At 49.7% G+C, this 22,891-nt stretch overlaps 1 protein-coding gene across 6 annotated transcripts in view; it reads left to right on the forward strand.

The window, feature by feature from the left end:
* The window catches only part of ST6GALNAC3 (ST6 N-acetylgalactosaminide alpha-2,6-sialyltransferase 3), a 509,644-nt gene that overhangs the window by 44,170 nt on the left and 442,583 nt on the right, over positions 1 to 22,891 (forward strand). The window contains exon 1 of one of the 6 annotated variants that reach the window (XM_055341434.1): positions 2,275 to 2,351. The exons of the other annotated variants lie outside the window; for them this stretch is intronic. The gene's annotated coding sequence lies outside the window, so the exon portion shown is untranslated. Of the gene's footprint in view, positions 1 to 2,274; positions 2,352 to 22,891 lie in introns of those variants that run through there. 6 annotated transcript variants of the gene reach the window in all.

Raw genomic sequence — 22,891 nt, forward strand, 5'->3', positions numbered from 1 at the left:
CTCTCGGCCCTTGCCCACACCCCCTGTCACCTGGGCCGCTGATGCAGACCCCGCCTGTCCGCTCACCCTACACCCACCTGACCTCCCCACTCTGTTCCCTTCATAGCAGCCGGCGTGACCTTTAAGGTCTGGGTTAGGGCCCTGCTCCTCCGCACGGGAGCCATGCACGTTTATATCTCAGAAGGATCTCTTTCCATGGGTTAGGGCCCCTACCGTCTGGCCCTCTTGCCTGTCTCACTGCCCCTCTCCCCCACCCCACTGATTGCCCTCTGGCCACACCAGATTTCCTGCTGGGTCTTAAACATGCCGGGAACATTCTTCACTCAGATAATCTGCGTGGCTTACTTTGAACCTTCTTTCATGTCTCTGCTGAAATTTTATCTGCTCAGCGCCGCCTTCCATGTCAGCCTGTCCGCCCTGACACTGTTCTTGCGTCCTGCTTTATTTTCCCATCTGAACCCTTAGCATTCCTGACAGTAGAGTGTGTGTGTGTGTGTGTGTGTGTGTGTGTGCGCGCAAGCATATCATCTGTCTTTCTTCATGAGAGGATAGTTCTAGGAGGGCAGAGAATTTTGCATTTTCTCAGAACCTGGTACGGTGCCTTGTGTGTAGTAAGAATTTAATAACTACAGAAATGAAAGCGGGGCGCTTCTAAGATTTATTTATTTTAGAGAGAGAGAGAGAGAAGGAGAGAGAGTGTGTACACACACAAGCGGGGGAAGGGAAGAGGGAGACGAGCATCCTGAAGCAGGCGCCCAGCTGAGCGTGGAGCCCGATGCCGAATCCCAGGGCCCTGGGATCATGCCCTGAGGCAAAATCAAGAGCCAGCCCCTTAACCGACTGAGCCACCCGGTGCCCCGAAAGCTTCTGGGTGTGGGTAGGTATGCTCTCCCCGCCTCTATGTTTTATCACCATAGGTGCTTGAAGCCAAGTACGCTTTTGTAACAAGAAAGTCTGGTTTTCTTGACTCTTGCCCCAGTACCAGGCAGCGTGGGTCACGTGTGTCCCTGTATCTGCCGCGAGGGGGACAGGCAGACGGGTGAATGGCCTGTCGCTCCACAGCACAGAAGCATCGAGCTGTTCACAGAAAATTTCCCAGCGTGCCTGGCGCCTTGGGAGCTTCCTTGGCTAGCTCTGCCCCACGTGCCACTGTGGGCACACATTGAGAGGGTGACCCTGCACGTAGTGCTCGCACACCCCAGAGCTGCTCCTGACTAAGCATCTTTTCTGGGTGAATATAGAGGGGAGGGGGGAGGTGATTATGCTTGAGGGTAGCCAGTTGACCCCAGAGCACCTCACAAGACTCTGGATGTGTGGGTGAGCGACGAAGCAGGTGCCTGAGCTCCAGGAATGGGTGGCATCCTTCCCAGTTAGTCCAGCCGGAGTGTGTTGAGCATCCACCATGAGCCAGGGACTGAGGTGAGGGCAGGAGACACTAAGAGACCCGCGTGGCCTCCATCGGTGCTGCCGGCATCGTGGACCTGCAGAAGCTCAGGCCCCACCCCGGATTTCCTGACTCAAAAGCTGCCTTTTAGGCAGATCCCCGGGTGATTGATCGACATGTTAGTATTTAGGAAGCAGCGCTGTGCGGAGCGCGACAAACCACAGGCAGGGGGTTATTACGTGCAGTACCGTTGAGCTAAGGGTGGGAATAGTGGGAAGCCCAGCTGCCCAGGGAGGGACCTCGGGTCCAGTGAGTGTGGGACTGTGCTCGTGTGTGAGGTACGTAGTGGGTCGGCAGGGTGGCATTGACAGCAAAAGCCAACGGGGTGAAGTACTAGCTGGAGGTAAGCTTTAAAAGAAGGAGATTTTAAGAGCAATAATAATAATAGCTACCGCTTATGGACCACCCAAGAGCGCTGTAATGAGTAATAGTAACCACTTCTATACCTTCTTAGCATGTCTCAGGCCCAGTTCTACTCATTGGAACTTCTAATACGCTTAGTTTACTGCATGGGCCTACTTTAACCCTCACAGCTCTCTATGAGGTTGGCCTGATTATTCTCCCCATTTGTCAGATAAGGAAACTCTTGCAGAGGTCAGGTCATCTGCTCCAGGTCACACAGCTGGCAGACGTCAGCAGTGGGATTTGGATTTGCCTTCAAAGCCTGGTCCATTAACTCTATAACCGCTCTTAGGGTTAATAGCGCTTCCGTTCCCTAGGCTTAGGTGTCAACATTTCGCCCTGTTTTCTCTCTCAGGGGTGAGACTTCCTCACCAACAGCATTTGGGATTCTCCAAAGAGGAAAGGCACGTTCTTGGTCTCAGGTACAGCGGTGAGATCCAAAGATTGGAAAAGTGAGGCCAACAACATTGAGCTGGGCTCCTGGCGGTGGTTCCTGACGCACCAGGTGAGCCTGACTTGAGGCTCCCCTGTCTGTCCTTCCGCTCTGGGGAGCCCGCCTCGCTGCTCACGGGGTGCGGATAGAGAGCAGGAGTCCCGTTGGTGTCCCCGTGTTGAGGAAACCCCACGCACCCTTGCAAGGCATTGACTGGGCCCCGGAGGGGCCTCTCTCCACTGGCAGTTGCCACCCACCCTCCCCCACGTCCCTGGAGGGCGACAGGCCTTACCCCACCTACTGCCATGAAATGCTGCTTTGACTTATTCCTAACAGGGAGCCAGCCCTGGTCTTCACAGCAGCTGCCATGCTCTTCAGCCATGAGCGCGAGGTCGGCCTGTCCCCAGCTTCTTTTCCTTTTGTGACAGTGTTCAAGAAAAGGCTCTCTCATTGTCCCAGTTCTCCCTCGTGCACTGGAGAGCCTGCTTGCTCCCTGGACTTTTTAGAGAGCTCTTGTAGGTCACATACTTCTTCGGGGGTTTTCAAGTTTGTTTAAAAAAATTAGAGGAGGGGCACCTGGGTTGGCTCAGCGGTTGAGCATCTGCCTTTGCCTCAGGACTGTGATCACGGGGTCCTGGGATCGAGTCCCGCATCGAGCCCCCACGGGGAGCCTGCTTCTCCCTCTGCCTGTGTCTCTGCCTCTGTCTCTGTGCCTCTCATGAATAAATAAATAAAATCTCAAAAAAAAATAAGACTGGGGGAAAAATAAGTTGTTCGCATACAAACTGTACACCTGCGTTGTCCAATACAGTAGCCGCCCGCTACATGTGGCTGCGGAGGGCTTGAAATGTGGTCAGTCTCAATGAGATGAGCTATAAGAGTAAGGTACCCACCAGATTTCAAAGACTTAATACCAAAAAAAAAAAGGTAAAATGTCTCATTAATAATTTTTTATATTGATTACTTGGTGAGTGATAGTATTTTGGATATATTAGGTTAGATAAAATATGTATGAGCATAGTTAGAATAATAATGACGTCTCCTCTTTATTTTTACTTTTTAATGTAACTACTTGAAATTTAAAATGGCAAACATGGCTTAGATTTGTGGCTTACGTTATATTTCTCTGGGATGGTCCCTCAACCTGTTTGACCAATAAGGTTTGCAGCCGATAAGGTTTGCGGTCATCCATTCTTAGGGCTGAACATCAAATGGGTTTAGTTCCCCGCCCCCCCCCAGGATTTCCTCTCCCCTCCTCACCCCTTTGTGGTCCTGAACCGACCCACTAATCAGGTCCTGTTGAGTATTTAGTCATGGAGACTGTTGATCACTGAGGGGCTTCCTGGCTGGTGCGTTGCCTCTTCTTCTGGTCTTTCTCCAGGAGCCTCAGCAGGTGCCCCCAGCCCTGAATGTGGTGACCTCACAGTTCTGATGTCAGCCTCTTCCTTCCCTTCCCTCCGCCTCCCTCCCCCCTCTTCTCGCTTCACACTGTCCTGGAGGGATGCCATCCGTGCTTGTGGGCTTCGTTTATCATCTTTGGATGGGTGACACTCAAATTTGTGTCTCCTGCCTCATCCCCTCTTCTGACGTCATGACCTCAGCCCCTTCCTGGAGGATGACGCTGTAGGTACCTCGAAAGCTTATATTATGCCCTCAGTGGGACCCAGACTCTTCCTCCTCCAATGTGTGTTTTACCCGTTTTGTCTTCAGATCTTAGGGAATGGTCCTAACCTCCACCCACTTTCCCCGTCAGCCTCCCAGGCAAGGATACCCTTGATGCTCTTGCATCCCTCCACCTAGTCCGCGTGCGGGTCCTTGTCAGTTCGATTTCTAAATCCTTTTGAGTGTACCCTTCTCCATACTCTGCTGCTCTAGCTCAGGACTCCATGTCTCGCTCTGTGTCTGCCTCAGTTGCCCCACTCCCCTCCTCATCGCTGCCAGTTTTGTTCTCCTCTTGGCCATTCCCTTCAGTGCAGCTGTGATCGTTTTCGAGCACAAAGATGTTTGCTCTTAGGATCGAGTCCTGCTCCTTTACGTGGCCTCCAAGGACCCTCATTTTCTGGCTGCTGCCAGTGCTTCCAGCCTCATCTCTTGCTCGCCTTCCCCTCCATCAGCCCCAGCTCCCTGCACACCAGCCAAACTGGAGCCTCTCTTTGCCTCGCAAGTCCACCCTTGCTTGGCCCTGGCTGGTTCTGTATAGGTTGGGTGCTCCCGCTGGGCTCCAGGCTTCCTCTCCACTGCTGTGCTGACAGTCACGCCGGGCCGCAGTGGTTGCTTTACCCGGTTCTCCTTTCCCTGCATTCCACGAAACCAGAACATCAGGGAGCCTGTCCTTGTTTATCTGCATCACAAGGATCCTGTGCAATGTGTAACCCATACTGTAACCTCAGGAAATCTCTGTGGAGTGAATGAATAATGAATTCAGCTATTAGAGGTATTTAGGACATTGATGGCAAGGGGAAGTGGGGCTCTCATCCCTTGGCCCCTTGCCTGGGGGTGGGGTAAGAGCACAGCCACTCAGAACAGTGCCGGCTGGCCACCACCCTGGACTGGGTTCTGCTCCACCAGCGAATATCCACTGTGTAGTTGCTGGATCGGGGGAAGGCCCAGGGTCCCAGGGACCATCTACCAACCATGAGTATGGTCACCTGGCTCATACTGGTGAAAGACCTCATGAAGGAGAGTTCACACTTAATGACTCAAAGTCCTTGTTTTGCGTGCCTGTGTGACCAGGCATTTTCCCGACCTGCTTTCACCTGAGCTCCCTAAGACCCAGTGGCAAACTTGGAGCATTTTATAAGTGAGGTGTACATGAGACAAGACCTCTGTGAGAGCCGATGCCCTTCTGGCTGTGCAGCACTCCCGAATCCCAGAACAATGTATTTAACTTCTAGACAGTTGAAAGGAATGATGGCCAGGTGTGAGGCTGGGATGCTGAAATGTGGGAAATGGGCCTTGTTTCTTGCTGGACTGGGTGTTTTGTGTCTCCTTGAAGATGTGATTTAGGAGTATGAGGTATCAGCTAGACAGCCAGTTAGTGGCCAGTCCAGTCCTGCTTCCTGCCCTCGGAGCCTCCCCCTCCGCTGGAAGACGCGGAAAGCATCTCGTTGTCCTTCTGAGCTGTTTTTGCACTGCCTTTGCCCTGCATCCCCCCAGCTGGCTCACGGCTTCGGTAGGACCTGAAGATTTGAAAACGTTTAGGTACAGATACAACAGGGGGATGGGACACTGGCAGCTTGTGATTAGAATACGAATGGTTGTTTGGGACTCAGATTCACATTGAACCTCTTTCAACCTGCGGGGCGAGATTCTGTGGTCCATCTGGAAAGAGCCACAAAGCGTCCCTTGTCGTCTTCTTTTAGTACCTAGAATACACTCAGAAGATCAGAAGCGTGTTCCTCTGAACGACAAGCCATGTGTTTCCCATCAGCAAACAGCAGACTCTTTTGTAGCCGGGTTCAAGATCTTTGTTGTTGACTGCCTCTGGCATCTTCTCCCATTTTGTGGGTCTACGGGATGATGCCTTTTTGTTTGTTTGCTTCCTCTTTAACACCAAGATCTGCTTCATCCCGGTGTATTTTTAAATACCAGTCAGGATATGCAACTCGTGTCCGTGCTGAAGTGTTCGCTGACACCCACCAGACTAGCTTCCTACTTTTGATTCCCAGTTTCTGGGTTAGAATCCTATTTAGACAGATGGAGCCAATTGAGTGGGGCCCACTGAAAAGCCATATTCGGTTAGTGTAAATCTTCCTGCTGATGTTGGAGACAGCAAGGTCTCCTGGGATTCTGTCTGGAAATCTTATTGGATTTGCAAGGCTTAAGTTAATATAGGAACCCCCCCCCAAAAAAAAAAACAGTGTAGGGTAGCTTAGGGCCTCCTTTCTTTGCCTTGCAAGACATTTTCAGAGGTCTGTCTCAAGAGTCTTGCTGATAAGGAAGTTACTTTTCTAATATTTCAAGAGAAACAACACAAAAACACGTCTATTTTCTTGATACTTTTTCTGTCCGTGCCCTTTAATGCCTCTCCCTTACATTCCTTTTCCTCTTTCACTCACTCATTAACCTTAGGCCCCTGTTTCGAATGGCATTAATCACTAACCATGAAACTTGGTTAAGTAGTGCCCATAAGGGAAAAGTCTTTCATTTTCCCCCTGCTTTGATGAGGAATGAATGTCCCTTATAGACATAATTGAATACATTTCATGATGAACATTTTTTTTTTTTTTAACCCCTAAATCAAGTGAGCATCTCCTTGCTCACATAAAGGATCCGATTCTCTGATGACCCTTGCTCTGGGAAGCAGCATCCAGCAGAAGAAAGGCAGAGCCAAGGGTTTGAGGCCCAGCTCTGCTGCTATTCTGAGCAAATGGTGTCACTGCTCTGTACTTCCAGTAACTCATCTGTGACGTGGAGTTAATATGATGGACCTTCCCACGTTGTGTTGAGAATGAAAAAGAACGAATAAGTGCTTAGCACCTAATGGACATTCAAAGGGTAGTTCTCAACAACTCCAGCCAGGATCTTTGACAAGCATCTTATCTTGGTCTTCTTGAGTCCAGCAAAGCTATTACGTAATCTTCATGCCTTCGCTAAAGTAGATGGTGTTCTTTCCAAACTTGCTCAGGAGGCCTGTAAGAAACCGATGACCACAAAAGTCAAAGTTTCTCAGTTCTTCACTGATGCTTTTAAAAGGGAAGTTTTGAGGTACAAAACAGGTTTCTGGAATCATCTTTAAGATGTTTGCATTCTCATTGCGACCGACTATGTGAGATGCATGGCCTCAACAATGTGGCTGGATGTATACACGAGGAAGCTGGTGTCGCAGCTGCCCAGGGAGCACAGAGAGGCCCAGAGAGCTTCCTCTGAGAAGAAATGACGATCCCTGGGGCTTGGGCTTTCAACCAATGGGAAAAGCTGTCATGGGGACTCCAGGGCATTAGTCATATTTTTATGGGCAGCAGAGTGGATCTGTATCTGCTTGGAGAAAAGTGTGAATTTCCTACTCTCTTGTGCACAGAGGATGGTCAAGGGGGGACCGTCATGGACTGATGTTTGTGTCCCCCCCCCCCCACGATTTCATACACTGAAATCCTAATCCCCAGTGGTGGGATTTGGAGATGGGGCCTGTGGAGGGAAGTAGGTCGTGAGAGAGGAGCTTTATTATGGGATTAGTATCCTTATCAGAAAAGACATGGGAGAGGCAGAGCTTGCTTCCCGCCTCGCTTCCTTTCTTTCTTTTTCTGTCTCTCTCTTTCTTTATCTTTGTCTTTGTCTCTCTGTCTCGGCCATGTGCGGATACATCAAGAAGGTGGCTCTCTACCAGTCAGACAATGGATCTGCAAGTTCCTTGACCTTGGACTTCCCAATGTCCAGAACTATGAGAAATAAATGTCTGTTTAAACCACCCGGTCTACGGTATTTTTGTTACAGCAGCCTGAGCTAAGACAGTAAACAGAGTATGGCGAGGACTGTGTTACTCAAAGTGTGTAGACTTTGATGCAAATCTGAAATGGGAATAAAGTCAAGGCTCTTTCCTTATTTATGATCAAATCAAATCAAATAAACTGTGTGTGTTAAGTGGGCTTTTCTATTTTCTATTTTGTTGTGTGGTGAAATAATAAACATTTATTGTGTGATTATGGCATGCGCTGTTTTCAGCCTTTTACGTAGATTTCCTCATGTATTCCTCACCGTGCTGCTGAGGAAGGTATTATTTCCGGAAGCTTCAAAAGGTTGGAATAAAGATTCCTCAGAGGCACTCGATCATGCGTCAGTGGTTATGAGGTGACCTGACGACGGAATAGCCGACTGCTCATTCGGGGAGGCAGCCTCCCGCTGGTGCTAGGAACCCTGGGATGTGTGCCTGGAGACTGTCCACACCAGGTAGGTGGTCATGTGCACACCCCCCAATCGCACTCATCACATTAGGACACACTCGATGATTTTGTGTCATCTTCAGGGCTCTAGGTGACCCAGCTTGGTCCTCTGTTACTGTGCCCATGTCTCTCTTTCTCGTACCCTGCTCTGTTTCTACATAGCAGTTACTGCTACCTGACGCTATGCTACGTGGAGAGCAGAAGGTCCAGCTAATAGTCCCAGGTGAGGTTTCCCACCACATGAAGGATGGTAAAGAGCACAACAGTGCCAATGTATGGGCTCCAGGTCAATGCATATAGCGCTCGTTGGAACAGCGCTTAACTCAGAAAGGAGAAGTGACGCAGCAAGATCAGCATCTGTGTGTGTGCCAGTGGGTCCCTCCTGATGACTGACACTGGGGGCGTGGACTGCATGTACCCTTCCATTGGCAAGGACCCCATTCTCTCCCTGAGGAGAAAGAGGGCAGTGGGGGCCAGATATCCTAATGGATCTGGCCAGGTGCCATAGAACACATACGTAATGCAATACAAGGAAATTTGCTGCCTACCCAGAAGAGGGAACACCTTCCAGTAAGGAAGAAGAATTCGGGTCCCAGGGGCAGCTTACCACCCGGCTTTCACGTAAGGGAATGACCCAGGTCCAGAGCACCCATTGGTTGTCCTGGGGTGCTTCCCTAGTAGTCCACCTTCAACTCTCACTGATGCCAGGAGAAATGAGTGGACAAACAACGTGAATCATGGTGGATAGGATTGATGGCTGCCCCGGACATGGAGGTGGACGGATATCCTGTGTGCTCTGGGTGGGATTCCAGCATCACAGGGCCTCTCTTCCCAACTGAGATGGCATGTGGTCAGGGCCACTAACAGGACCTTTTAAGGAGGATGATTGGACCTCTCCGGGGTGTGCCTCTTAGCCATGGACCCCAGGGATCAGGGTTTAGCCAGCTAACGGTCAAAGAATGAGTATGAATGGGGACAGTGGCTTTACCGGTAACAGTGTGTGGATTTTCTCGCCTTTGTCTTGATCTTTCCCAAATTGTTGGTTTCCACTCAGCAAGAGTTGTTGGCTATGACAGACCCCACCCTGTCCTGCCAGAGGGTAATTAAGGGAAGTCTACTTACCCATCACCAGCTTGTCTAGCTTGTGGATCATCTTTTTGAGGGCCTGTATGCTATTCTGGAATCAAAACTTGGACAGTTGGATGGAACCAGTCGTTAGTCTGCCCCTTGGGAAGGGTGTCCCCCGCTGCCCTATGATGAGCCAGCAGAGTGGTGACCCTCCAACCTGCCGCGCAGTTATCCACATGGACAGTGGGTCCTAGGACGCTGAGGCGGCAACACTGTTCTTCAGGGGAAACACATTCCATCACCTATTGAGGTCTACAGAGAAATGTATTCCAGGGGAGAATAAGTGACCCCTCCTCAGGGTGTGGTTGTTATGTCATTGGCTTTCGTGGCCTGTCGTTGCCAGCTTGTGGCTTGAGGAGAAAATGTATACATCTGCCTCTGCCCAAACTGCATGTATGAGTAAGTAACACCTTACCACATGAGGGGCCCTTTCCAGTCACGTTATGGGTGACATTAAAGCAGAGGACATGGAATGATCTTGCACCTTAACTTGTGTGAGTGGGATCACTCGGGTGGATCCATTGATGGCCTGAGGAACTCCTGTGTCATTATGGATTAGCCAGGCCACCATGATGGGAGTGTGAGGTAAAAGGGATCTCAGCTTTGGGTGCCAGAGCCAGTTTTGTTTCTGGTTGTCTCCCTTTGCTACAGCAATGCTGACTTAGATGAGGGCGTTATCATCAATCCAGACATCACTATGGGTTTTGGGTGGAGAGAGAGAGATCCCCATACATCCTGAGGCTGGAGATACTCCTGTGTCACTTGAGGTATATATCCAGGGATGGCCATCTAGACCTCCTGTCCCAAGCCAGGGGCCGGCGCCTCCTCAGGAACCCATTGCTCTAGCTGTTTCACCCAATACTTTCCTCCCCATCATTCAATCCAGACTAGGAGGTTATATCTTCTACAAACTTTGCATGTCCTGTGTTATCACCCACCAGTACAGGGGAGCTGGAAGTTCCTGACACTACCAGGGGAATTCTGGTATTGTGGCTTTCTGTGACCCCCTTATCTAATTGAAGGCCAGTGTGGTACCTGAACACGTGGCATAAATTTCTCTTCAGCATGACTAGGGGTGGTGTTGACATGTGGGTGCCATATGGGGATAGCAGTTCCATATCCAGAGTAGGTGTTAACGACTGTGAGTCACCAGAGGAATCCACAGCTGGGTATTAAAAGTCCAGTGTGATCAATCTGCCAAATCCTAGCCTGCAGGTGCCCCTGCAAGCATGTGCTAATTCTCTTTGTTGTACTACTTGGGCCATTGGCAGGAATCACAAGATGGCACCACATCTTGGCTTTTCCATCTTGGAGGATTATCCTGCTGGATTTGGCCCATTTCTGCATTTGAAGTGGGCTGCCAAAACCGGTTTGCCTATGCACCCAGCCGGCTACCAGTATGGCTTGTTGGCTCAGAGTTCCATTCACGTTCTGGTTTGAAAGGTCCTTTGCCATGGACATCCACGTGCGGCAAGGTGTTGCTGTGGTCCTTGTCCCCAGACGGAGGATACCTTAATAGTCTTGAATTGCCAGTCTCCTGACCCAATGGGTAGACCACTTACCATAGTCCAGGAATCAGTGAAGATTTAGTGAGGTTTGTTTTGAGGGGAGGGTGGCTTGCACAGCCATCACCTCTCCATACAGTCCATTGAGGAAAGCATCCTCCTCTAGTTTCCATTAAGAGGTGGCCACCCATGTGGTGGATGGCCACGGCGGCCCACTGGACTACTCCAGCTTTCAATTTTGCAGAACCATCGGCAAACCAGGCCATGCTTTCAACCAGAGCCCGTCCAGGTGGTGGTCCCCAAGTGGCTGGGCGCGGGGGAGCACATCCCCTACCAGATGCTCTGTTCCTTCTGGCAGGTCCACCTGGTCAGGGGGTCCACTGATCCCTTGGGGTCCTGGCCTGGCTCCGTCTTGGATGTACCATTTCCATTTGATGATGGGACTCTGCCGGCTTGTCCGATTTTATTAGTGGGATTTGTGAGAACCCGGGGAAGGAGGGTCACCTCAGGCCTCAGGGTCACACGAGGTGGTGAGACAGTCAGTGTTTACTGGAGCCATCAGTGAGAAGCCACGGGTCACAGGCGTGCATTAGGCAGGGGCTTCAGGCGGCTCACATGACCGCAGTCGGGGAGACTGGCCCCCGGTGTCGTGCCCTGCTGCCCAGGCCCACTCAGCACGTGGGCTGTCGCGGACGCCCGCATTCCAGAGACCTAACAAATTCCAGAGGTGCAAGACCAGGGGCTGCGCTGCAGTTTGTTGAATGGCTTCTCGCACTAGATGTTGAGAGAGCCCCGTTCTGAGGGGGGTGCCGGGACGCCCCGAGGGTACGGCTAGTCTCCAGTGCCCAGAGAGGCCCGCTAGCTCTGGCGCTTCCAATCCGGGGGTGCAGCCGGCCTTTCCAGAATGTTCCATCGACTCCCATTTGTGGCCCCTGGAGGGTGCGGTGACTGGACTCCTGCGGTGCTGAAGAGTTTCCCTGGCTCCTCCGAGAGTCTACTGGTTTCTTTCCGTGTCATGAAAACCACCCATCTTCAGGCCAACCAGCTTGTGCAAAAACTCTTTTAAAACTACCTTTTACAAAAACCTGTGCAATTTTGATATGATAAAAGTGGTATTTTCTTCTTTCGGCAATTTGGAAAAGGAGGGGAAGAGAACGTACGGCCAACCCCTCGACACAGACGTGCAATGGCGAGGGTTCGAGCGCAGTGCCCTTTCCTCTGTTCGCTGTGTTTGTCCAGTCGGGCAAAGCTGTGCATTTTGCGTGTTGTCCCTTGGCTTGTTTTCAGAAAGCGTCCAATACCGGGCGTCCACTGGCAAGGCAGGAACGAACTGGGTGCTTCTACCTCCATCAGCTCCTTCCTACAGCACTGTGGTGAGGTGCACTTTCCTGTCCTTTTTCTGCGGTCGGGGGCAGGAGAGCTCAGGGGGTTTTTGTCACTTGCCCAGATCATAGAGCTAATAAGAGCCAGAGTCAGAATCCATCTGGCTCGGGGCTGACTTCAAAAACCTAGGTTCTTTTGACTTTGCATTTTAATGGCCATCAAATATCCCATCTCATTATACCACGATGTCAGGTGAGGACATCCATGGCGGGGGTACCTGCCAACTAAGGCCGACCTCCTCCTTTCTGGCTCTTTCTGTCTTCCAGGCCCAGCTCCACACACGGCCATGAGGGAACGAGTTCTGCTTTCCTTCTCGGCAGAGACTTTGATGCATGAGGCTCTGCTATAGCGCTGGGCGCACATGATTGATTCCAGGTGTCACAACGTCCCGGGTTGTGTTGTGGTGTAGGAGCCCCCACGACCGTGCTCTTGAAAAGCTTGGCTCTGTCCAGATTGTACCCCTGACTCTGTGGTTTGATTGCACACCCCAGGCTTTCCTGCCCTGGCTCCGCTGAAGAGCTCGGCTCAGGATGGGGGCCCTCTGAGGCCAGGCCTTCGTGTGCTTGCTCGTGTGCAGTCTTCTGGAATCTGCTGCACAGGGCTCAGAAGCAGCTCAGAAGCAGCTCTGCCTGCCCCTACCAGGCTCACGCCAGAATTCTTAGCACAGGTGCTCTGTTTCAGAAGTTTATATCCTTCGTTGTAAATAGCTAATAAAAAGAGACAGCTACAGGCCATTTATAAATGCACTTCTGGAATCCAAATTCAGGAGGTTTACTAAATGCCGGCAGCCTGGTCAATAGCCGTTTTAAATGCATTTATTTCTGTTGGGAGGCAGACTTTCTTCAAAATAGCTTTGCTGTCAATAGATTCTTTGTTCTTTGATGTACAGTTTACAAATAAATGAATTTATAGGACTTGCTAATGTGTGAGGATTTTGAAATTAGTGCTAAATTTGCAGTCTCTAGTATATTATCTAGTCATCTATGACAAACTCAAGTTTAATCTTATTAAGCAGTATCTTCTGGGATTGTGTAGAGATTCCTAGGTTAGTTCTATCCCACTTGGTTTTTGCAGGAGGAAACAATCCTCCAGGGGACTGTTCAGCACAGTGTGTGTGTGTGTGTGTGTGTGTGTGTGTGTGTGTGAAGTATTTCTTTTAGATGAAGAGGACCCAGAAGATGCCTGGTAATAAATAGCTTTCACAGTTGGTTAAGTATCGAAGCTGGGAGGCATTGGACTTCAAAACTCTATGACAGCTTTTGTGTATAACAATTCCGGGAACCTTTTTATTGTTGTTTAGAAAAGGTTTGAAATATTTGCGAAGTTGTGTCTTTCTTTTCATTCCCTTGGTTGGGATGATTTTGAATTGCAGACTTTTTTCACTGACCCTTCGGTGAGATATTCCCCCCCGCCCAAAGTTTGCTGAGTCTAGAATGGCAGTCCTCATCCATATCCTCGTAATCATCTTGGCCATTATTTTTATCTAATGTCAGAGTCAGCTCTCGGGCCCTGAAAAACAGCATCTCATTTATTTAATCTTTCCAATAGCTCGTGAAGCTGATATTTTTAGCTTCCTTTTTTTTTTTTTTTTGAATTTTATTTATTCATGAGAGAGACACAGAGAGAGAGAGTCAGAGACACAGGCAGAGGGAGAAGCAGGCTCCATGCAGGGAGCCTGATGTGGGACTTGATCCCGGGACCCCAGGATCACGCCCTGGGCTGAAGGCAGGCGCTAAAGCACTGAGCCACCTGGGCATCCCTGGCTTCCTCTTTTTATTAGAAACCTAACACTCAGATTGGTCCGGTACCTTGGTCAAGACTGTGTGACCAGGAAGTGACAGACGAGGGACTGAAATGTTTGCCTGCCAGGGCGCCTGTACCCTGCGGCATGCCTTGCTGCTGGCCTGTGTCTTTGTGCAGAGAGGAGGTAACGGTCGGGTCATGGGGCCACCTGGTAGAAACTTCTGCAGAGTTGATCATTTCTCTTAGGTTATGTCTGCCTGGGAAGCCTGAGTGTTTGCAGGGATTCCTACCCCCTTTGTGGGTGTCTTCAGTTATTTGCTGCTTTATACACCTCGTGTCTGGGAGAGTTCTTGGGATCCACTGGCCAGCTGCCGGCACATCAGCAGACTTTCTTTAACTTGCTCTAAATACACATGCCCACTGGTAAAGTGTGTTGGTAGAGACACATTTCTAGGAGGCGGGTGACCTAAGTGTGGATCAAAAAGCACCATATAGATTGAGATGGGATCCAAACAATTTCAGTGAAAGTTCAGGCCCCTATTTTGTTTAAAGTAGAAGCTTCCAGTAGAGCAGAATGAGCTCCCCCACCACCCCCCAACCTCTCTGAGCTCAGAAGATTTTGATTTCATAATCTGGCTACCGTTCTCATGAAGTTGTGGCCATGCTGGTGCCAAGAGCATATGCGGGTCGCCGTGGGTTTCAAGCTGGTGACTCTCTAGACTGGAGATCCTTCTAAGGGATTTAATCCTGTAGCCAAAGCCAAATGCTTGTCTGGTTCAGCAGGAATTGTCTATTTAAATATGCTGTTCTTGCTTTCAGCTGCTTGTGGCTCTGCATTCACTGGCGTCCCGAGGAAGTCTCCGCCAAATCCTTGACCCAGACGCTCCTTGTTAAGCTATTGGCACGAACCTTAATGTACTGGCATGTAGTTAAGTGACCCAGGAGACTTACCTAGGTGCAGTCGCATCATCTTAAGAACAAATTTTCAGTCTTTTGTGGTCAAACGTCAGTCTCGGTGCTGCTCAGACATATGTCAAGAAGTATCTCCATTCCCTTAAACGTATGCCATGCCCCATGTGCCATGACAGGTCTTGAGGATGTGGAGGAAGAAAAATGCACGGTCCTTGCTCTCAGAGATCTTACAGTCTAATGAAGAAGATCATAATCTCAGAATGTCAAAAGGATGCTAATTGAGAAAATGTCACCTTTTTTTTTTTTTTTAAACACAAGAAAAGGTGAAATCATTTTCAGAAGGGCCTGTGAAGGGGAGGTATCTGGCCCTTTGGAAGACAGGCACGTCGAGCCTGTTAGTGCGTTAATGGGGTGATACAGCGGAGTGTCCTTGCAGTGATGTGTCCTGAGGACAGGGTGTAGGGCACTTCCCAGGTCATGGTAAGGCCAGCCAGGAAGTCAGACAAGTGCATGTTTCCAGGAAGAGTCAGCATTAAAAAACAGGTAGAGGCGGCTGGGTGGCTCGGTTGGTTGGGTGTCTGCCTTCGGCTCAGGTCGTGACCCCGGGGTCCTGGGATCGAGCCCCCGTTGGGCATCCTGTGCAGCGGGGAGCCTGCCTCTCCCTCTCCCTCTGCCGCTCCCTCTGCTTTTCCTTGCTCTCCGTCTCTGTCAAGTAAATAAATAAAATCCTGAAAAAATAGAATAAAAAATAAAAGAGGTGGCATTAGCCACATGGCCAGAGCTGATGCTTGGATCCTTGTGCCCTGCCGCTCTGATGCTTTTCTTGAGTGCCTCCCCAAATTGGTCATTATATTGCAGATACAAAAAAAAAAACCTTCCAAAAAGAATTTCAGTGCTCACCTCAACAAGTAATTGCATCATCTCTGTCTAATATGGAGAGAAGTGAAATTTCCTAAGTATTTTTCGACTTGATGTGCTTTAGCTTCTTATATGTGTGTTTTTTAGGCTTCCATTCACTCGTTAGAACTTCAGTACAGTGATTTTTTTTTTTCTGTCCGCCAAACATTAAAAAGGGCTGCCAGGCTAGTGAACCCCCAGTAACTCTCTCGTGAGACAGATGCATAGCTTCGTAAAGGCAGTTAAAGCAGTTTTTAGAAAAATTTTTAAATTTTTATTGATTGATTGATTTTATTTACTTATTCATGAGAGACACACAGAGAGAGGCAGAGACATAGGCAGAGGGAGAAGCAGGCTCCATGCAGGGAGCCCGACGTGGGACTCGATCCCAGGACTCTGGGATCATGACCTGGGCCAAAGGTAGGCTCTCCACCGCTGAGCCACCTGGGCTGCCCAGCAGTTTTTTTTTTTTTTTTTTTTTTTTTAGAGATTCTTCTATTCTCTTCCTTCCCCCTGCCACTCCCATAAATACAAGGTAAAATTAAAAAATGTGTAAATATGCCCCACATACCCACACGACCCCCCTCACAAACATGCGCACGTGTCTATGGCACTGCTGTAGACTGACCGGTTGTGCCCTTCCCCAAATTCACGTTGGGGCCTAATACCCAACGTGATGGAAGGTGGGCGGGGGGGTCTCTGGACGGTGCTTAGACCGGGAGGGTGGATCCTGGTGGACGGGACTGGTGCTCGTGTAAGAGGGCTGCCTGGTCCCTTCTACCGTGTGGGGCACAGCGGAAGGACAGCTGTCTGCACCAGTACTCACCCGACACTGGACCTGCTGGCAGGCTCGACCGTGGACTTCCCGGCCTCCGGAATTGTGAAATACAAATTTCTGTCGTGTGTAAGCCACGCAGTCTGCGGTTCTGTTACAGCAGCCGAAAAGGGCAAAGGAGGCGTGTACGTACAGATCCTCAAACGAGACCTTCACAAACATGTGCCCACACATTCCCGACTCTCAGACACACGCGTGTCCACGTCCGGCACTCGGACTTACACGCACACACACATACACGTGAAAACACCCGGGGACACATATAAGCACACACCCTCACATGCACATATACCGCATCCTTGGGAAAAACCCTCCTTGGGCGGCTTCCTTTGCTCTTTTTGCACGTTTGCTCCGTGGCTGCATCCCTGCGGCGGGCCAGGCTGTCAGCTTCTAAACGGCTACAGCTCAGGCCCTGGTAGCCGTGTTGGGTGATGGAGATGCTCAGAGAGAGGGGGGTGTTGAAGGCAAAAGGTCTCTAAGCAAATCCTAGGCTTCCCCGAGTAAGTACTTGTCGAGTGCAGGTTTCTAGGCTCTGAATGGATTATTAGTGGATTATTAGTGGGGCAGGCGCTCAGCTAATAAATGGATTATTAGTGGGGCAGGCGCTCAGCTGAGTTCGGGACTTGAATTCCGGTTCTGCCTTTGTCACTCAGCGGCAGGGCAAGGCATTTATCTTTTCTGAACCTCTGAATCTTTGCCCCTAAAACGAGCGACCGGCTGGATGATGTCTAAGATTTTAGCTCTGAAATTCCACGCATGTCTCTTCCCCAGTGACAGAGGGAGTTCAAAGCAGGAAAGGATGGGAGTAGCATGTGAATAAGATCGGAGGCCCCACCTGTAATAAAATCAAAAGCTATTCCCAAACAAGAGAACCTCTTTACCTCCTCGCTGCTTTGCTCAGTGCTCATGTTAGATGTATCTATCAATCATTGGTTTATTCATATGGTGCCTCTCGCCATGAGATCTAGGCTCTTGAACAATATAATTGGCCTAATTTTGGTTTTCTGACTGCAGAAACGGATGCTTCCCCTGCTTGTCTCTTGTCTCAGCTCTTATTGATTTTGACGGTGAAAGGGATTAATCTGATGCTCTGTGGAAGCAGACATCAAGATCTCTTGAGGAGAGAGGAGTTCCGCATTCGGCCCGTTTGGCATGTTCGGGGTGTTTCATTAACACCATGGGCGACGTGTGCCCCTTGTACTTTTGGCTGCCCTTACAGTGCTGCTGGAGAAAGCAAAGCCTTCCTTTTGCTAGGTCCAGGGGCAGAAGAGAGGCGGCTCAAGACCTACCTGGAGTCTGGTGAGGATGGGATTCATCCCTGCTGCTCCCCCGGCAACCAGGTAGTGCCCGGCCTACCTTTCTGTCCCCATCTCGAGCCACTCCCAGGGTTCTTGTACTCCTTTAACGTAGTGTTTGTTAGATCATATTGAAGCTACCTGTTTATTTCTGCCCCTCGTATAGAGCTTTAAAAATCTCAAGTCTTTGTTTTCTTCCTCCTTGTATAGTCTGTGACTTGCCCGTAGTAGGTATGGAGTAAATGTTTCTTGAAATGATTAACGGCCTGAGTTCATCTGGATGCAAGCAGGGATGGGTAGAGGGCACTTTCTGTCGCCTGGAGATTTGGTTGCATTGCCCCCATGCTGTGGTGTCCCTGGCAGCTCTGTCTCCTGAGCTGGCACCAGGGACCATGCCAGTCTCCTCTGTGGCAGCCCTGAAGCACGTTTGTGTTGGCCAGCATGGTCTGTTTTATAAGGCACAATTGAGACATCTTGCATAGCCGGGGATTTCTGCAGTGGATCGAGGCGAGTTCTCAGAGCTGTGCCATTCCCAGATTAGATAGAGCTCCTCTTGTCTACGACTCAGGAAATCCGCCTACCTTGTGTATCTCGGGACAGGTTGACAGGTGGCCCAACCGCTGCGGTGCCAAACTGAGGGAGTCTGAAACCTTACAGCCCACCCCTGAGGCAAACCACAACTCCTAGGTGGCCCCGTGGCCCCTGGAGGGCTTGTGGTCACATCACTTGAACTCCTACAGAATCCAGGTCAGCAGAGAGACATCAAGATCTAACGAAAGATAGCGTGTGTATGTGTGTTTTAAAGATTTATTTATTTGAGAGAGCGAGAGAGCATGAGAACAGGGCCAGAGGGAGCAGGAGAGACAATCTCAAGCAGACTTCACGTCGAGCCTAGAGCCCGACACCGGGTTCAGTCTCACAACCCTGAGATCACGACCTGGGCCAAAACCACGAGTCAAACACTTAACTGACTGAGCCACGCAGGTGCCCTGATAGCATGCACTTTTTTTTTTTTTAAGTGTGAAAGACTGAAGCTTGCCTTTTATGCAGATGGTCAGAATCATGTTTGCTTGTAGCAGATTAAATAAATAAATAAATAAATAGCCTGGGGTGAAAACAACAACACTTGGCTATTTTTGTGACGTGAAGGATTCATTAAAATCCCTGGTATATGCCCCATTCTATGACAAGGTTTTGAACACGGATAGCTCCTCCTGTCCAGAAATGAAAGGAACAAGCCAGATTGTGTGAGTGTCTCCATTGTGCTAGGTGTTTAGCATGTGCTTTTGTCTCTTCATGACAACCAGGGTTTAAGGATATATTCCTCTGGGCTTCACGGGAGGGCGATGCAGCATCGGTGGCCATTGCCCTTCCCTTGAAGACATGAAGGATTATACTCATGGGGCAGAGTTCTTTCCAGTAAGCCAACGTTTCAGAGTAAAAGGGCCACAGAATTTCTGAGGAGCAGGGATCTGTTAATGCCAGGGCCTTGAGGAGTGAACGCATTTGGCCTGGAAGAGGACACCCCATAGTGGGCAGGTACCCCTAAAGGCACAGACGTGGAGACGGGAGGAAACGTTGAGAAGGGTGGGCAAAGTCCATCTTTGTTGGGACGGGAGTCCGGGATAGTGAATTTGTTAGGGAAGAAGCTAAGCTTTTGTGACAGAGAGATTAAAAAAAACCCTAAAAACAAAAAACAACTAGTGGCAACTAAATCATATACAAGTTTCTCTTTCACCTGACAGTCAAGAGGTAGCTGGGTATTTAGAAAGGGCAGTTGGCTCTGCCTCAAGATGTCTTCTGGGGACAATGGTCTCTTTTGCCTCGGTGGCCCCCTGTCTCCTAGCTTGTTGCCCCTACATGCTCACAGTTGGTGTGCAACTCCTACCACTGGCCAGGGGTTAGTGGAGGGAAGGCGGCCTCCTTTTCATGAGGTGTGGTTGCATGTGGTGCTCCAGCCACCTGCCCCTACCCCCCCAGGGTTCACAGATGACCTCCCACAGCTGTGAGGAGGGACCATGCTGTCACCTCTAACTGGGTGGCGTGCAGGATCTGTTGAGGGGAGCAATGGGAGCCAGTTAGCCGTCTCTGCCACCAGGAGATAAGTAGAGTGGGAATAAAAACTGTGAAGGACCTCAAATACCGTTTATCAGAGAACTTGGGATTTCTCCATGAATCTCTTCTGAGAAAGAAATCTAGAGGACAAAGTGAAAGAAGAAGAAATGGCCAGTTCTCAGGGGCTGCTGACATTCAGGGATGTGGCCATAGATTCTCTCAGGAGGAGTGGGGGTGCCTGAACCACACTCAGCGGGAACTCTACAGGGATGTGATGTTAGAGGACGACGGACACCTCCTCTTCTTGGGTCTTGTTGTATGGAAGCCAGATCTGGTCATCTCTTTGGAACAAGAGAAGGAGCTCTGGGATGTGAAGAGAAAGGAGACTGTCGACTTCCACCCAGGAATGTGAACAGAAGTGTATTTGGGGTGATCCCAGGAAGCTCAAGGAAGGTATTGAGAGAAAGGAGAGACGGAAGGGAAGGAAGCCAAGATAGACTCTGTTAGAGTCCGATTCATTTATGAATAAAGAAAATGTGTGTTGTAAAAAAAAAGAAAAGAGAGAGAGAGAGAGAACTTGTAGTCTTTGTGAAGACAGGGAAGGAGCATGTTTGGGACATTTGCAGCCGGGGTGGGGGGGTCGGTGCAGCCAGCTTTGGCTGCCCAGCGAGTGCAGTGGGCCGAACCAGCCGGTCCAGGGCACACTTCACCGTCTTGAACACCTGACGCTTTCTTCTGCATCTCACATCGGCTTCAGGCCCACGTCACTGTGAGCTACGTAGGGTCAATTCACGTGGAGGATTAGACCTGGGTGCACCAAGTCTCTTCTTTCTTCTTTCTTCGGCTTTGTTCGGTTTGAAGATGTTGGCCTGCAGCCAGAGCAGAGAACGGGAGAAAGGGGGATTACGCTCTGATCACAAGGAAACGAGATGCCTAAGCTAGTGTATGGTGAAAATTTTTTTAAGACAAATTTTTAGGGAAATTCAACTTATCCTGTTTACCCTTATGGTAGGCTTTCTGGGTGGCGAGAAGGGACCTATTTTTGCACTTAATGAAATGGATCTTGGCAGAAAGGGGTTTAAAACTAACTTTAGATGTATTTAAAAAGTAATCTCTTTACCACTAACTTGTCTTCTGTCCTTAAAAAGGAGCGGATTTTTTACAGTGCTTGTAGAACACGCAATTCCTCTCCAGTTGCTCGAAGGTCCCATTAGCAAACTCATTTGTCAAAGTCTTGTTAGGTGATCACAAAGGTGCTTGCCCAGGACCCAATATGGACTTCTTGCCAAGTCCTGTGTGTGTGTGTGTGTGTGTGTGTGTGTGTGTGTATTTGAAATGGGAGGGTTCAGACCCTTGGCAGTATATGGCAGTATAATAGACTCAGAGCACCCATTTTTTGTCCAAGGAAAGGTTCTATCCAAGAAGAAGACTTAAAACACATGAAAAATAAATAAATGGAGCAGCTCCATTGGAATACAATATCAGACACTGTGTTCCTTTTTTTTTTTTTCTTGCCTCTTTATGTTGCGGGATCCTAAACATTTTCCTTATCAATTCAATAAATTACATTTTGGCACTCTCATGTTGAGGTAAGAACTCGGGAGGACAATTATCTAACGGCGGTATCAAGCTTTTGTTTGAAAAGGAATAGAGGCTATCTTCTTAGCTACTGAAGCAGGTGGGTTATTGCCTCACAGTTTAAGGCGCCAAACATGTGCCTGGGATGAAGTCTGTGACTCTGATGTGGACTGAGGACTGTGGGGTCCCTGAGGTCTTCACCTAGAGAGGCAGTTGGAGTGCTGGTTGGCAGAGCCGGCTCTAGAGTCAGACTGCTCAGGTTTTAATCCGCTTGGCCACTTCCTTGCTGGCTGACCTTGGGCAAGGCACTACTAGCCTTTCTGGCCTCAGTCCCCTCGTCTGCAAAATTGTGTAATGCCACTTCACGCAGTTGCTGTGGGAACCAAATGATGGATGCTAGTAATGTGTCAGAGCAGCGGCCACCACGGGGAAGTGCTCAGTAGATGAACCAGGTTTTACTTTTCTTTCCTTTTCTTTCTTTTTAAGATTTTATTTATTCATTCATGAGAGAGAGAGAGAGAGAGGCAGAGACACAGGCAGAGGGAGATGCAGGCTCCTTGCAGGGAGCCTGATGCAGGACTGGATCCCAGGACCCCAGGATCACGCCCTGAGCCAAAGGCAGACGCTCAACCACTGAGCCACCCAGGTGTCCCAATGAACCAGGTTTTTAAAACTCGAGAGCCCACGTTTTGCCACTTCCTTTGACACCTCGCTGAGAAATAAGGGGCGCAGGTCAGAGCAGGCTCCTGGGCCCAGAAGGGGAGGGTGGGTCAGCATGCTCCTTTCCCCTAAGGAAGGAGAAAAAGCCACTACGTCTGTCCAGAGGCCAAGGAAATGGGAGGAGGAAGGGAGCAATCAGAACTTCAGATGTCATGTAAGCAAGAGACCACAACTTTCTTTCCAAACAAACTATGAGGAGAATAGATGTTAATGTTTGCAGCCAGGGACTGTGTGTTAATCATTATTTTTATATCCATCGCACTTGTCCTCTGGTAAGAACTCAGCAGCTCCATCGATGTTGGAGTGTATGGGCCTTTTTGTTCATCCATTTGTTCAGTCGCACAGTGTGTTTTATTAGGCACCTGTTGTGGACGGGGCAGTGCCCTGGGAGCTTGCCGTCTGCAGTGAGGGAAACGGGGACCGATCCCCCTCCCCCCGTGGAGCCGTCACTCCCTCTGGACTGTGAGCCCCTGCTGGCTCCTAATGCTCACCAATTCTTTTAATAAAGTAACCATCCTCCTCTCTCCCTCCCCATCCCCACTTTTGTTAACCCAACTCCCCTGTAGTTCCTAATACCCGTATTTCTGGAAATTTTGGCATGGATGATTCTCTCAAACCTGCTGGTTGGTGATCTTCCTGGCGAGCCGTGTAATTTAGAAGAAAGAGCTCCTGACTCGGTGCC

Source organism: Nyctereutes procyonoides, unplaced genomic scaffold (genome assembly GCF_905146905.1).
Source record: "Nyctereutes procyonoides isolate TBG_1078 unplaced genomic scaffold, NYPRO_anot_genome, whole genome shotgun sequence".
Taxonomy (NCBI): Eukaryota; Metazoa; Chordata; class Mammalia; order Carnivora; family Canidae; genus Nyctereutes; species Nyctereutes procyonoides.